General features: G+C 44.0%; 1 pseudogene; it reads right to left on the reverse strand.

The window, feature by feature from the left end:
- Positions 1-1,085: 1,085 nt before the first annotated feature.
- LOC123141671 (disease resistance protein RGA2-like) lies at positions 1,086-4,608 on the reverse strand (annotated as a pseudogene).
- Between the last annotated feature and the right edge of the window lie 11,584 nt (positions 4,609-16,192).

Below are 16,192 nucleotides of genomic sequence, written 5' to 3' on the forward strand. Positions count from 1 at the left end.
CCCACACTTTAGTGCCGGTTGCATAACCGGCACTAAAGGGTCTTACGAACCGGTGCTAAAGCCCGGTTCTGCACTAGTGTTTACTGATAATGCAGCAGCCACATTAATCATCTCCATGATACAAATCATCAGATCAAACTTAACGCCAAATTGCTAAGGAAATCTTTCTATAAAAAATAGATTTTTGCCTTTGGTAACTATTCATTAGCGGTATCGCCTGACCCACTGCAACCGATGAATGATGGTGCGGGGATGAGCATCGACATTGACGAGGCAGCCATCATGGATGATGTCACTCTTTGATGTTTAGTTTTAATACAATGATAGTACTTTGATGGGTAATTAATGTAATATTTTATTATAGGACATAAATATCTTTCATAATTTGCACACAAGGCCGATGATCTTCAGGATCCAACTATTGATTAAGCCACTGCTTGTCCCAAAAATCAGGGCCCTTCTTCGTGGATATCATTAATTTATCTGATTTTCTAACTTTACTCATTTGTTATCTAACATCTTTAATTTATTAGTACTTATGTCCTAACAGTAGAAAATATTTTTATTGCATTGTAATATATAAGGGCATGCTTTGGGTCACTGCCAAACAATGGCAATCCACTATTTGTCAAGCCAAAACAAATGGCCTCTACATTGGCTTGCTTCCATAAGATTGGCACCTTGCAAAGTTTTGGAATTACTACAATGTTTGATTAGCAATATGGACCAAACAATCAATAGATCTATTTTCAAATGTTGGCAAATGTGGAACGTGCGAAAAAAATTATTGGCAACTTGGGGCAATGTACCAAAATCTATATGCATGAGGACCATCTTCTAAAAATGGATTCACCTTTCAATTCCGTACTTGTACACATCTTTCATACAAAATCGATAGAGCATGTTTCTTTTTCTTAAAAACTTGCCTATAGACTAAAATTAATCAAAAAAGTCATGAAAGCTTTACTATCCTCAAGATCTTTTAGCGCAAGGAAGATGTGAGCAATCGACAAAGTATATATGAAAAATATTGTTGGTTGGATGAGCTATAGTAATGGAGCAATATTATTATTGAATCAAATGTATCATATTTCATCAAATAAATAGTTGTACCTAAAAATATGCAATAAAAATCTTTTATGAAAAGGTATTATTGGTTTTTAATAAATGTTGTCTTCATAACAATTATATTCTCGACAATGAATATTGATCTGCTACAATATGTTCGTGAGTCATAACACTGTTTAAACATTTCCTGCGGCAATGGCAATAACGACTTAACATAGAACACTATTCAATGCATAGCTCCAGCAAACAAGAAAGACTGTGAGGCCTACCAAAAAGAGTTAATTTGCCTCAAACTTCAAGTTAGGATACACAGAGCTTTGATTTGCGAAGAAAGATGTAAAGATATCAACGTAACGGCCACGTGTATAATATAATGTGTGAAAAAAATGCTAATACATAACGCAACCATATACTCTGGTGACATAATACTTACCAGTCTCCTCGTCGAAGAGGTTGTCTTACTTCTGTCAGCTCTGGGCAATCAAGAATAAACACGGACTCTACATGAGCAACTGCTACTGAACCACCAATGGATCTGAGGGTTGAACAGTGTACTATTTTCAATTCCTCCAGCGCTGGAGTACCCCCCAGCTGGCGAATGTCGATGGACTCTATGCTTTGACATGCTTCCAACCGGAACTTCTTAAGGGAGGATGGTAATGTTAGTACCGTCTGTGTATTTAACATAGGACAATGTTCAATAGTCAGCTTCTGCAAACAAGAAAACCCATGGAACCTATCACCTGGCAGGGACATCAATTCCCTACCATTCATAATCCAAATTTCCTTCACAACAGGTAGATAAGCAGGCGTCAGGAATTCATCAAGGCTCAACAATTTCGTGCAGTCTGTAATATATAGAACATCAAGGGATGAGAATGCTCCAATGTTGTTGCTGCTGCTTGCTTCAGAGACCCCAACTGATACAAGAGAGGCGCATCGGTTCATTTGTAGATACTTAAGGGATGGTAAATTGCTACTCCAGACTTGCAAGGGAATATATGTTAACCATTCGCTCCGTATTTCCAAGTGGGCGAGGAAGCTGAGGTTCTGAAAGGATCTCACAAAGTGATCCGTGAAATACCCAAAGTTATGAAATAAAATCTGTCTAAGAGAAGTGGGGAAGGCCACAAAACTTTGCCAATTGATTTTAGGACAATCTGTGATCTTCAAAATTTCAAGCCGGTGAAGATTGTCTGCCTGGTCTGGATCACATATGTACGGGCCAAAAAATGATACACTCTGAATATTCATGCATTCATGAAAGTCCAGGAAACTTAACCCCGGCAGGAGGTTAGGACGAAGCCAACTAGGACAAGATTCACCTCCATAACGCCGTATTCTCAATTCTTGGAGATTCCAGTGAGGCAACACTTCAATCTGCTTCTCCATCATTTGTATTGGCTGATCACCAGTCCATTCTATGCAGAGTGTGTTAGAGTGATCCTTGTTATAACTAAAGCGCTTTGATTTTATTTTTTGTAAGCTGATGGCATCACTGAAGCCTTCAGGGAAACTCTGAAACACACAATCCTTAGCTTCTATAGCCTTGAGAAGGTGTAGATGACAAACCGATGAAGGAAGGGTGCTGAAAGTAGGACTTCCGAGTAAACAAAGGTACCGTAGATGCTTCAAGTTGCCCATGCTCTCAGGTAACTGCCTTACTCTGGACAGCCTAAAACTCAGTACACGGACTTTAGGGAGATTCCTGAACCAACAGTCAATCACGGGATAAAAATCGTTTGCACTTTTGTACAATTCATTGCACACCAGGGATCGCAATTTTTTCTTGTTGCATAACCTCTTCAATTCCGAACAGCCAACATTTTCATTAGTGAATACTGACAGATGACGAACATTTGAAGGGATTTTATCAAGATCGCTTGCGTGTTTTATGATGAAGCATTCATACATTGAGACCAGCTGTGCCGTATCATGCATCAAATCATGAATAACATACTTATCACTCTCTTGAGTTCCTCTCCGTGTGTACTTTTTATTTTGTTCAGCTGCTCTCTGAAAGAATGATCCTTTTACAAGCTCATCAAAACACAAGGATGCCTCTTGAGGTTCCACATATCCTTGTGCTATCCAAATATCGGTTAAAAACATTTTATCAAATTGGTGATCTTTGGGATACATTGCACAAAGTGAGAAGCACTTCTTCAATAATGGTGGTAGGTACATATAACTCAATCTAAGGGCTGGCAGAATGTCAGCCACATCTTGTTCTAATTGCCACAACTCACTTGTCAATATAGATTCCCAATGTGTTGTGCTTAGGTCCCTTTGCAACAAGCGTCCAAGAGTTTTGGCAGCCAAGGGAGAACCCTTCAACTTAGGAAGTATGTCTTTTCCAATGCACTCCAACTCTAGGTCGTTGCAACTCCTATTGGATCCAAATGCACATAATTTGAAGAACTCCCAAAAAACAGCATCTTGCAAGCCCTCCAACTCAAAGCTCTTCATGCCAGTGCTGACTAGATTAGCAACCTTAAAAAATCTTGTGGTGACCAAAATCATACTTCCTTGAAGAGCCTTTCTCAAAGGCATGCAAAATTTCTCCCACTCCTCCCCACCATCTCTAATGGTATCACCCCACATGTCATCAAGGACAAGTAAGAACCTTTTCGATTCCACACAACTAGCCAGTTTACTCATTAGATAATTCAAATTATCAGATGTTGTATCTTGTTCCATATGCTCCAGAATCTCTTTAGTTAACCTCATTATTTTAAAATCATCAGAAACACACACCCAAATAATGCAGTCAAAGTGCTCCTTCACTTTTGCATCATTGCAGATTTGTTGTGCTATAGTTGTTTTTCCGACACCCCCCATACCAAATATGGGAAGCACGCGCAACACAGTTGAGCTTGCTTCACGGTTAGTCCTCCCTCTCTTGCTTGTATGTACTCCTAGCATTTGGACCAAGTGCTTTAGTTCTTCTTCACGCCCAAATATTTGTGGCACCATGGAAAAAGCACTTGTGTCTGGCCTAAATGATTTGTCAAACTTCAATGGTTCTTTATGCAATCTTAAATCCTTCGACTGGTGATAGATGTGATCTAGATTACCTTGGATTTCCTTCACTTTGTTAAAGTGGTCACAATGATGGACACTTTCGAAGAACTCTCGAAAGGCAGCATGCATGTGGTTTTCACCTGAACTCTTGCTCTCCTCAAGCTTCAACTTGAGTGCATAATATTTGAACTCATCAAAAAAGTCCTCAGCATCATAAACTGCATCCTTGATGTGTGGGAGAAGTTTGGCTGCTGGTTCCTTATGGCTCTGCCACTCAACACGTTCAATAAGGTCAAGCATCTTGGGCATAGTTGTCTCGAGCTTCCAAATGTCATTCTCCAAATGACGAAACTGCTCTCTTTCCACCTGAATTTGGTGTTGCACAGTTGTGCTGATTTCACCCAGCAGCTGATGTCGGGCTGCTAGGATGCTTGGCGTGACCCAGCCAAAAAATTCTCGACATGCAGTGATGTCTGCAAATACACCAGCAACTTCCTTGAATGTTTCCCAGGCCATGGCCATAAAACAACCCTAAGCACTTCTGTGATGAATAGAAACGAAACCGTGAAGGGTTTGAAGAGTCCAACATACAAAAGTAGCAATCATCTCATTTGTGGAGAGATGCAACATGAAAGGATTTTACCTTCACTCTGTTGTTGAATGTGGACTTGTACAGTTGTACTAGCTATTCTTTATTTGAATGAAATGGATACCCAATGATTTCACTCCTCCGAGACAAAGTCAACGACACAGCCGTGCTACTTGTCTGACATGCCTCCTGCAATGACCTGTTGGTTGAAGGAAGATTTGTGGGGTCTGAAACTAGAAAGAGCGCATGTAGCACCCTAGTGAAAAGAATTTGACGTTAACCATAAGACTTTAAAAATACAAAGTTAAATTTTAAATTTAATTGAATGGCCGCAGATAAACAAAAGTAGCAGAAAGTTGTAAAATGGTCGAAAATGTCCAGTGCAATTTTGCTTTCTCTCTACACTGAAATTTGTAACGTGATTACTAGGAAGTCACGCCGATGAGATAAATCTAACCAGCAAACATGATTTTCAGTAACCTTCAATCAATCAACTTCCACGGTGTACAGTACCAGTGCAGACTCAGAGATGGAGATGGACGACGTACCTTTTAGCCGTCCGTCGGGCTCACAGAGCTCTTCTGTTCCTGTCCCAGTGGAGCGAAGCAGCTGAAGCTGATGGGCGGACGTAGCTCCATTTGAAGGAGAAGGGGCGATCGCTGGATGCGTGGGCGTACATTCCTATGTCAGAGGTCGGAGTTAACTATGTTACGATACGACGTGTGGCGAAGCAGCTGATGGGCAGACAGACGTTGCTCCATCGTTGGATGCGTGGGCGTACAAGGCTATGCCGGAGGACGGAGTTACCTATGTCACTACGGCGGCCTACTCACCTGGGACCTTCCTACCTCTCGCGAATAAACCAAGAGACATCGGAGCTGTCTTGTCTAGGACAAACAAAAGAATAAAAAAACTGGCCAGGATATATGAGGCGAGCCCGAGAAAAACCAGGTCAAATCTGGTGCACGCGTGGGACGCGACACAGTTTACAACCAACACGGCTCACCCTCGATGGGCAACCCTCGACCAACACTTGTGTTCAACTTAGGTTCAGAATCTTCAGGTCAAGCGTCGTGAAAGCGCCAGGATTCAAGCGGAAGCGGAGGTCTCCTCGCCGACCAAGCGGTCTTAGAATAGAAAATGGACTGAATCCCCTTTTAGACATTCATATCGATTACACAAATGGAATTTTATTGTAAAAGATGTGCGAGAGAATGTTTTTTTTCTTATTCAATTTAGGAGAGATGTTTTACTCACGCAGCTAGAAATCTGAAGTCCTTGTTAGTTTGTCGGTTAGCGGCACAGATCAAAATTGGGTACATTTTGCGGAATGAAAATAGAAAATAGAATTGGGTTCAGTACAAATCTTTATTTTCTTTCTGCTTGATGCAGGTGATCACATGATTCAGTTGATCGATAGGTTTTCTTCAGCAACCAGGTATATACTTTTCAAATTGTTTCCTTCGTATGTTTAAGCCAAGCGTAATATGCATCACCATGAATCATATGAAACTTTATCAATTGCAGTCATATGTTGAGGATTGGACATGCTACAGAGTTTTAAATTTGTGACACCCTTATTTTCGGCCCTTTCTTTTTTCTTTGGATTTCTTTGAATGTTGCTTTGGATTTCTTTTTCTGTGGCTGTGTGGTCTGGAAACCTGGGAAGATCATCTCTATTTTTCTCTCCCAAGTGGCTTGTCACCCTCAAACCCATCTCAAGATCATGTCATTTTCATCTTAGCCCAATCCCAATACTTATTTCTTGGAAATATTCCTTTTTCTAATAAAAGAATAATCCTTTATGCCCTAGGTTGTAAAGCAACCTATATTCCCATCTTTCACAAAATTCCCACAAAATTTTCAAAATTACTTTGGACCATATGGACCTTGGATATGTAAAAATATTCAAGATTCCTTACTCATGTCGAGCACACCATCCCATCTTTGTTTCTGGTCATCCTTTTCAGTTTGTGAAGCAACTATATTTTATATTGCTACATAATTTCTGAAATTTTACCAGGATATTTTACTACCTATATAATCCTCCTCCACAAAATTTGGGATCATTTCATATAGCCAACCCTCCTCCACAATCTTTGTTTCTGGTCATTCTTTCAGTTTGTGAAGCAACTATATTTCTGAAATTTTACCAGGATATTTTACAACCCATATAATCTAGAATTTTCCTAAGTTTCTGTCCAAAGAGGACCACTGTGAAGGATGTACCATTTATATTTATCTAAATGGTTTGAAATTTTTACAGTGCCTTCATACGACGAAATGATCATCTTCCACCAAACTTCAGATCCATCCAATCATCTATGTGAGCACAACATCAACAATCATATTTCGGTCCAGTGTGGTACTTTGCAAAGCAAGTGCCACCTAGGCTTGTCCATTTGAGCTGATCTTTTGCCAAGTGGGTCTCCTTAGTGGATGATAATCCTCAGCCAAAACTCAGGCCCATTGAACCGGCGTTTTTCCCACACCACTGATCAAACACTTCACTGCTGATTAGTGTATGAGCCTAGGCCAGCCACCTCTTGAGCCACTGTGGTTGTCTCCTTGAACTTAGCATCTCTTGGGGGAGTGACAACCTGCCAGACACACTCGGCGCGCCTAGAACGCGCGACAATGCCATTGCCACGCGGTGACCACGCAGCCCGCATGCCCAAACGCGCGCTCTGGAGTTGGCCCCCTCGTCCACTGCTCATTCATCGCGCTCTCGCCACCGGAGCATGTCCAGGAGCTTCGCCTTGGCCACGCACTCACTCCTCAGCCCTCGTCCCCTCCTCTTTCTTCTTCCTCACGCCACGGCAGCCGCGTCCCTGAGATGGCCGGCATCCCCCTCCACGGCTTGTCGGCCAAGCCGCCCCCGAGCCCCTCCGTGTGTCCCCAAGCCTCTCCACGTCGCTATATTGAGCTTCAGCTTTGTTGTTTTCCCTTATATATCAATAATATGTACCGTAGTTTGTCATTGCAACCTACTTGCATGACTTGCAAATGGCTTGTATTATACTTTTGTTTGTTATGCCAATTATCCAGAACAGAAAACCAATTTAGAGAAATTTAGCTTAGTGTATTCTATTCACATAAGTTTGCCATTTTACATAATTTAGCAATATGTACGTGCTTAATTTTCATAACTTCTTGCCATCCCACAAAAATGAAGAAACATGTCTGTCCACACTGCAGCTTGGCTGCCATTAGGAGTTATCCTGTAGATCAGTATATTTGTTTTTTTTACTTTGATTAAATGTTTCTCATTATTTTGTATAGAAATTTAGCAATATGTTCTCTTTAGTTTTTTTTTCATGTAGACAAAACTAGTAAGCATGGCGGACAAGAAACCTGCTCAAACTTCTAGCAAGAGGGTTGCAGACAAACAAATCAACAAGGATCACCCTGAGCATAATGACAACTCATCGTAACAAGAGACAGGAACATTTAAGAAAGCTAGTGAGGAAGTGATGGCAACCCGAGAGATTGTAAAGGTTCAGAATCAGCAGCCGTCAATAGCTCCTTCTTCAAATCTTTTCTCTGCAATTATATTCAAGCCAAGTGATTCCACTGTTCAAGCAAGTATGGCAGTCTCAGAGTCTCCACCTTGTGATGTTAGCAATGGCAGTGGGAAAAAGTCGGATGCAAAAAACAAGTCCAGTGCCGTAACTGAAGCACCGTCTGAAGAACACAACGAAGATAATAGCGAGACATCTGGAATCGAGGGCAAAACAGAAGATGGAGATGCTATAGAGAAGGCAGTAGATGAAGCTAGAGGTGAAGGTAAAACCGGCAACGATGATGATGAGAATAAAGATGAAGCTGAATCAGGGGCCAAGGATGGATCATCTGATAACAAAGGGTCATATTCCATCTTCTTCCACGACCCTCCTCTGGCGCTCCCACGGGCGGCAGGGGAGGAAACCCTAGCCGCCGCCGAACCGCGACCCTCTCCCCATCCCTCCCCTCGCCTCCGCCAGGGCGTGCCGGCGGGCTTCCGGCATGGGCGGCGGCGGGGCTTTCTCTCCTTCTCGCGAGGCGGGATCGCCGTGGGGCGATTTACCCTGGCCGGAACGCGGCGTTGTGCGGGACGCGGCGACGCTGGGCTGCCACGGTGGCTGGCGTGGAGGGCTGCACGAGGCGGGCTGCGTGCTGGCGGCGCCCGTCGGCGGGATCTGGCGCTCGTCGTCGGCGTTCGTCGGCGGCGGCGGCGGGACTGGCGCTCGCGCTGGTCGGGCGCGCCCCTCGTGGGGAGCCTCGGATCCATGGCGGCGGCCCTGGCTGGTGGTACGCGGCGTAGCTTCGGCGGGCGGCGCCGGCGTGGGCAGGTGGGCCACTTCCCTGGCCATGTGGATGGCGGGGCGGTGGTGGGCTTCGGCTGTGGCGACGGTTCTTCGCTGGATGTTGGTGGCCATGGTGATGTTCGTCCTCGACCCCGATCTACTCCGATCTGTATCGGATCTGGCCCTTGGTGGCTTCGGCCACCGTTCATGGGTGCTGGCCTTGCAGATCCGGTGGCTGGAAGGGTTCCGGGGGAATCTCTTGGCCGGCGTGGCGGCCACTCCGATGGCAGTGCCTTTGGGTGTTGCTTTCCTCGTTGGAGGCTTCGGAGAGGACCTCCTTTCTTCTACCCCTCCCAGGAGCTCAGGTGAAAATCTCAGACCCCCCTGTTCCAAGCAACGACGACACCACGGTGGCGTGCTCCTTCCTGAAGGCGTTGCTCTGGGGCTGCTCAAGCGGCGGTGGAAGTGGTGGCGGTTCGGCGTCGACACATGCATTCTGGTCAGCTTCATCCTGGAGGCTGCGGCGACGTAGGCGACGCTCGTCTGGTGGAGCTACTGCCGATGGTCGAGGCATCATCGGCAGTCTGCGCCATCAGGCTCGGGCTGCTCAGGGGGAAACCTCAGATCTGGGTCTTCCGGATCGGATGATGATGGCGTTTTATCGCTTTCCCTTCTGGGGGCATCGTTTTGGAGCAAGTGCTAGCTGGAGGGATGGTGGAGCGGTGCTTCATCTCACACATTGATGGCGGCGGAGATCGATGGCATGGCGCTGTGGAGACTCGACGTCCGATGCGCGGAGATGGGCTCACGCAGGAGGAGGTTGCTATCTGGCGTCATGGTGACGTCGATGGCAGAGTGGCCAGACAGGGTAGAAGCCTCAATATGATCTGAAGACCTGTGGAAGATGGCGGCGACGACACACGAGTGCGTCTGACCGGATTGTGCCCTAGACCCGGTATGTGGCTCGGCTGGGGCGTCCGAATGAGTTTCGGCTTCCGGCTTTTGATGTTAGGCTTAGGTGAGTGGTCTGGGTAGTGGCCCAGCTAGCACCCCTTCATCATATTGGATAGGAGTAGCAGCATATGTTGCCAAGATGGTGGATTCAGGCACATTGTTGTAATACTTTGTACGGTCCTCGAGAATAATCAATAAAGTGACCGTATGCATCTCCCAGATGCAGAGGCCGGGGGTCATCCTCCTTTTCTAAAAAAAAAAATCTGATAACAAAGGGTAGTCATCATTGCCGACAGCTCTTACTGGCCAAAATGCTTTCATGGGGCTAGTTGGAACTGGATTTTCAGGCTCTAAAGAAAGCTAAAATGCTCCCCTGTTTGCGTTAAAGAGTGATGGCTCACATTTCCCTTCTCTCAACATTGGTTCTACGAACAATGGGTGTTCTACCCCAGCGCTCGCCACTGCAGCAGAGGCACCAATTTTTTTTGCTAATCTTTAGATCTGGACGATCCGGTGGATCTTCCATCTTAATTCGTTCCCAAGACATTTTCTGCAGTTTTAATATTTTATTAGTCCAATGCTAGAATCTAGAGACTTGAGCTTGTGCTAGATACTGTACATATTCAATGCAATTAGTTGATGATTCACATACTGATATATTAGTCCAGATCACCTACATATTCAGTGCTGGATCATGTACATAATCAGTGCAATATTTGTTTGTCAAATTCTGCACTTATTGATGAACTTTCTGCAGTTTTAAATTACCATAACAATATGCATGCTCTTGTTCTGAAGATGGTTTCATAAAAATGATCTAGATGAAATTAGTTTTATCTTCATAGTTTTATCTTCTTCATGTTAAGTGACGCAAGCTTGGAGCTCGAGAGCAAGATGTTATGTGTTTGTAGGTGGTCGACTACGAAATTGACCAAGTCCTAAAAAAAATGTACTAATTTTTTTAAGGAAACGTGAATGCAACTATGAGACTTCACTTCTTTTACGAGAGACACTATAACGCTCACTATTACCTGAAAGAATTGCGTCCTTACACTAGTAAAAAAGAGGCTTCCATACGCCCCCATTAGTCCCCAAAATAATCGAACCGCGACAAAAGGGGTTTTTAGTCGCGGTTCGGGAGGAGACCCGCGACCAACTATCTGGGCCCAGCGCGCTCGGTCGACAGCTGGCAGACGGGAGGGCCTTTAGTCCCGGTTGGCCTGGCCAACCGGGACTAAAGGCCCATCCTAGTCGCGGTTGGCCAGGCCAACCGGGACTAAAGGCCCATCCCTATATATAGGACTCAGCTCACTTCACTTCACTCAGCTCACTTCACAATATTCAGAAGGGGGTGGTGGGTTTGCTTTTGGTTCCTCCTATGCACACAAGGTGTTCGATGAAATGCCCGAGAGCCTGAAACAAACATGATATGAAGTGTCCGAGCCACACTTGAGCTTTCTCATTTATTTTTCCTCTGCGATCGCGGTTAGCAACTTGAACCTTTCATGTGTCATTGATAAAATATGCATGTGTGTAGTTCATTGTTTAATTTGTATTATTTCTAGCTAGTTAGTTTAACAAATGCATGATGGTTAATTATATACTTTATATAATAATAATGCAGATGAATCGGCAATGGATGTACGGTCCCCGACTCTCCGGCGAGTTCACTACGGGTTTGAAAGATTTCCTCGTAGTGGCAAATGCGAACAAGCAGCAAGGTTTTATTATCTGTCCATGTGCTGTCTGTAAGAATCAGAAGGGTTACTCCTCCTCAAGAGACGTTCACATGCACCTGCTTCGGCACGGTTTCATGCGAAGCTATAATTGTTGGACCAAGCATGGAGAAAGAGGGGTTAGAATGGAAGAAGATGAAGAAGGGGATGATATCGATGACAACTATCATGATCATTTCGGTGATACTTTCATGGAGGATGATGCTGAAGGTGGGGAAGGGTTAGGTGAAGGTGAAGAAGAGGCACATGATGAGCCCGCTGATGATCTTGGTCGGACCATTGCTGATGCACGGAGACGCTGCGAAACTGACAAGGATAGGGAGAATTTGGATCGCATGTTAGAGGATCACAAAAAGTCGTTGTATCCAGGATGCGATAATAGTCTGAAAAAGCTGGGCTGCACACTGGATTTGCTAAAATGGAAGGCACAGGAAGGTGTAGGTGACTCATCATTTGAAAATTTGCTGAAAATGTTGAAGAATATGTTTCCGAAGAATAACGAGTTGCCCGCCAGTACGTACGAAGCAAAGAAGGTTGTCTGCCCTCTAGGTTTAGAGGTTCTGAAGATACATGCATGCATTAACGACTGCATCCTCTACCGCGGTGAATACGAGAATTTGAATGAATGCCCTGTATGCACTGCATTGCGTTATAAGATCAGAGGCGATGACCCTGGTGACGATGTTGAGGGCGAGAAACCCAGGAAGAGGGTTCCCGCCAAGGTGATGTGGTATGCTCCTATAATACCACGGTTGAAACGTCTGTTCAGGAACAAAAAGCATGCCAAGTCGTTGCGATGGCACAAAGAGGACCGTAAGTCCGACGGGGAGTTGAGACACACCGCTGATGGAACGCAATGGAGAAAGATCGACAGAGTGTTCAAAGATTTTGCAGCTGACGCAAGGAACATAAGATTTGGTCTAAGTACTGATGGCATGAATCCTTTTGGCGAGCAGAGCTCCAGCCATAGCACCTGGCCCGTGACTCTATGCATCTACAACCTTCCTCCTTGGTTGTGCATGAAGCGGAAGTTCATTATGATGCCAGTGCTCATCCAAGGTCCAAAGCAACCCGGGAACGACATCGATGTGTACCTAAGGCCATTAGTTGATGAACTTTTACAGTTGTGGGCCAGACCTGGTGTACGTGTCTGGGATGAGCACAAAGGAGAGGAATTTGACCTACGAGCGTTGCTTTTTGTAACCATCAACGATTGGCCTGCTCTCAGTAACCTTTCGGGACAGACAAATAAGGGATACAATGCATGCACGCACTGCTTACATGAGACTGAAAGTGTACGTTTGGTTAATTGTAAGAAGAACGTGTACCTGGGTCATCGTCGATTTCTTCCCCGAAATCATAACGTAAGAAAGAAAGGCAAGCATTTCAACGGCAAGGCAGATCACCGGCCGAAGCCTGCGGAACGTACTGGTGCTGAGATATTTGATATGGTCAAGGATTTGAAAGTCATCTTTGGAAAGGGTCCTGGCGGACAATCAGTTCCGCGGGGAGTTGACGGGCACGCACCCATGTGGAAGAAGAAATCTATATTTTGGGAGCTAGAATATTGGAAAGTCCTAGATGTCCGCTCTGCAATCGACGTGATGCATGTTACGAAGAATATTTGCGTGAACCTGCTAAGCTTCTTGGGCGTGTATGGGAAGACAAATGATACAAAGGAAGCACGGCAGGACCAGCAACTTTTGAAAGACCCAGATGACCGGCATCCGGAATGGTTTCAAGGTCGTGCCAGCTACGCTCTTACCAAAGAAGAGAAGGTCATTTTTTTTGAATGCCTGAGCAGTATGAAGGTCCCGTCTGGCTTCTCGTCGAATATAAAGGGAATAATAAACATGGCGGAGAAAAAGTTCCAAAACCTGAAGTCTCACGACTGCCACGTGATTATGACGCAATTGCTTCCGATTGCTTTGAGGGGGCTCCTACCGGAAAATGTTCGAGTAGCCATTGTGAAGCTATGTGCATTCCTCAATGCAATCTCTCAGAAGGTAATCAATCCAGAAGATCTACCACGGTTACAGAACGATGTGGTCCAATGCCTTGTCAGTTTCGAGTTGGTGTTCCCACCATCCTTCTTCGATATTATGACGCACCTCCTGCTCCACCTAGTCGAAGAGATTTCCATTCTCGGTCCTGTATTTCTACACAATATGTTCCCCTTTGAGAGGTTCATGGGAGTATTAAAGAAATATGTTCGTAACCGTGCTAGGCCAGAAGGAAGCATCGTCAAGGGCTATGGAAATGAGGAGGTAATTGAGTTCTGTATTGACTATGTTCCTGACCTTAAGCCGATTGGTATTCCTCAATCGCGGCACGAGGGGAGACTAAGTGGAAAAGGCACGATCGGAAGGAAATCAACGATATGTATGGACGGTCATTCTATGACTGAAGCACACCACACAGTTCTGCAAAATTCCAGCTTGGTGGCTCCGTTCTTCGAGCAACACAAGAATATTTTACGCTCGGACAACCCGGGGAAGCCTGAATCCTGGATTAGAAAGGCCCACATGGAGACTTTCGGCAGTTGGTTGCGAAAACATTTAATGAATGACAATGATGTTGGAGATCAGCTGTACATGTTGGCCAAGAAACCATCTTCGACTATAACGATTTTCCAAGGGTACGAGATAAATGGGAATACATTTTACACCATCGCCCAAGATAAAAAGAGCACCAACCAAAACAGTGGTGTCCGCTTTGATGCAGCAACCGAGAATGGGCAAAAGGTCACATATTATGGTTACATAGAGGAGATATGGGAACTTGACTATGGACCCTCCTTTAAGGTCCCTTTGTTCCGGTGCAAATGGTTCAAGCTAACAGGAGGTGGGGTAAAGGTGGACGAGCAATACGGAATGACAATGGTGGATTTCAACAATCTTGGTTACCTTGACGAACCATTCGTCCTTGCCAAAGATGTCGCTCAGGTTTTTTATTTGAAGGACATGAGTAGCAAACCGAGGAAACGGAAAGATAAGAAAACGATCAGTACATCATGCGATGATCCAAATCGCCACATTGTTCTTTCAGGGAAAAGAAACATCGTGAGAGTGGAGGACAAGACAGACATGTCAGAAGATTATAATATGTTTAGTGAAATTCCGCCCTTCAAAGTGAACACTGACCCAAGCATTAAGTTAAATGATGAGGATGCTCCATGGATACGGCACAATCGTAAGCAAGCAGAGACACAAGGGAATAATTGATGTGTAATAATTTATTGTACCAAACTTTGTTGAATGGATCATGTGAATTAAAACGTACGATGGCGAATCCGGATGATTTGTATTTGGTATATAATTGTATTTTTAAGATTTTAAAATGAATTAGTTTTATTTTTCTGATTTTTTTGATATATAATTGTATTTTTAAGATTTTAAAATGAATTAGTTTTATTTTTTTGATTTTTTTGATATATAATTGTATTTTTAAGATTTTAAAATGAATTAGTTTTATTTTTCTGATTTTTTGATATATAATTGTATTTTTAAGATTTTAAAATGAATTAGTTTTATTTTTCTGATTTTTTTGATATATAATTATATTTTTAAGATTTTAAAATGAATTAGTTTTATTTTTCTGATTTTTTTGATATATAATTGTATTTTTAAGATTTTAAAATGAATTAGTTTTATTTTTCTGATTTTTTTGATATATAATTGTATTTTTAAGATTTTAAAATGAATTAGTTTCTTTTTTCTAATTTTTTTGATATATAATTGTATTTTTAAGATTTTAAAATGAATTAGTTTTATTTTTCTGATTTTTTTGATATATAATTGTATTTTTAAGATTTTTAAAATGAATTAGTTTTATTTTTCTGATTTTTTTGATATATAATTGTATTTTTAAGATTTTAAAATGAATTAGTTTTATTTTTCTGATTTTTTTGATATATAATTGTATTTTTAAGATTTTAAAATGAATTAGTTTTATTTTATATGAAAAACGACCTTTAGTCGCGGTTCGTGACACGAACCGCGACTAAAGGCTCTTTCTACGCGGGAACGAAAGCGGCGCCAAAAACCTTTAGTCCCGGTTGGGGAGGCAGACCGCGACTAAAGGTACCTTTAGTCGCGGTCCGCCTCCCCAACCGGGACTAAAGCTCTGTCTATATATACAGCACTTAGCGCGCCACCTCCCATTGTCCTCTCATTCTCCTCTCGACGCCGAAGCCCTGCCCTGACGCCGATCGACGCCGACGCCGCCAGGCTGCTGCCCCGACGCCGATCGACGCCGACGCCCTGCCCCGACGCCGACGCCCTGCCCCAGTGAGCTCCGCCGCCCCCACTTCCCCTGCCCTGCGCGCCGCCGCCCCCGCCCCAGTGAGCGCCGCCGCTGCCCCTGCCCTGCCCCTGCCCGCCGCCCGCCGCCCCTGGCCCTGCCCCTGCCCGCCGCCCTGGCCCTTCCCCTGCCCGCCGCCCGCTGCCCCTGCCCGCCGCCCCTGAAAAGGAAGAAGAAGAAAGAAACCAAAAAGAAAAAGGAAGAAGAAGAAAGAAAAAGGAAGAAGAAAGAAA

This window comes from Triticum aestivum, chromosome 6D (genome assembly GCF_018294505.1).
Source record: "Triticum aestivum cultivar Chinese Spring chromosome 6D, IWGSC CS RefSeq v2.1, whole genome shotgun sequence".
Taxonomy (NCBI): domain Eukaryota; kingdom Viridiplantae; phylum Streptophyta; class Magnoliopsida; order Poales; family Poaceae; genus Triticum; species Triticum aestivum.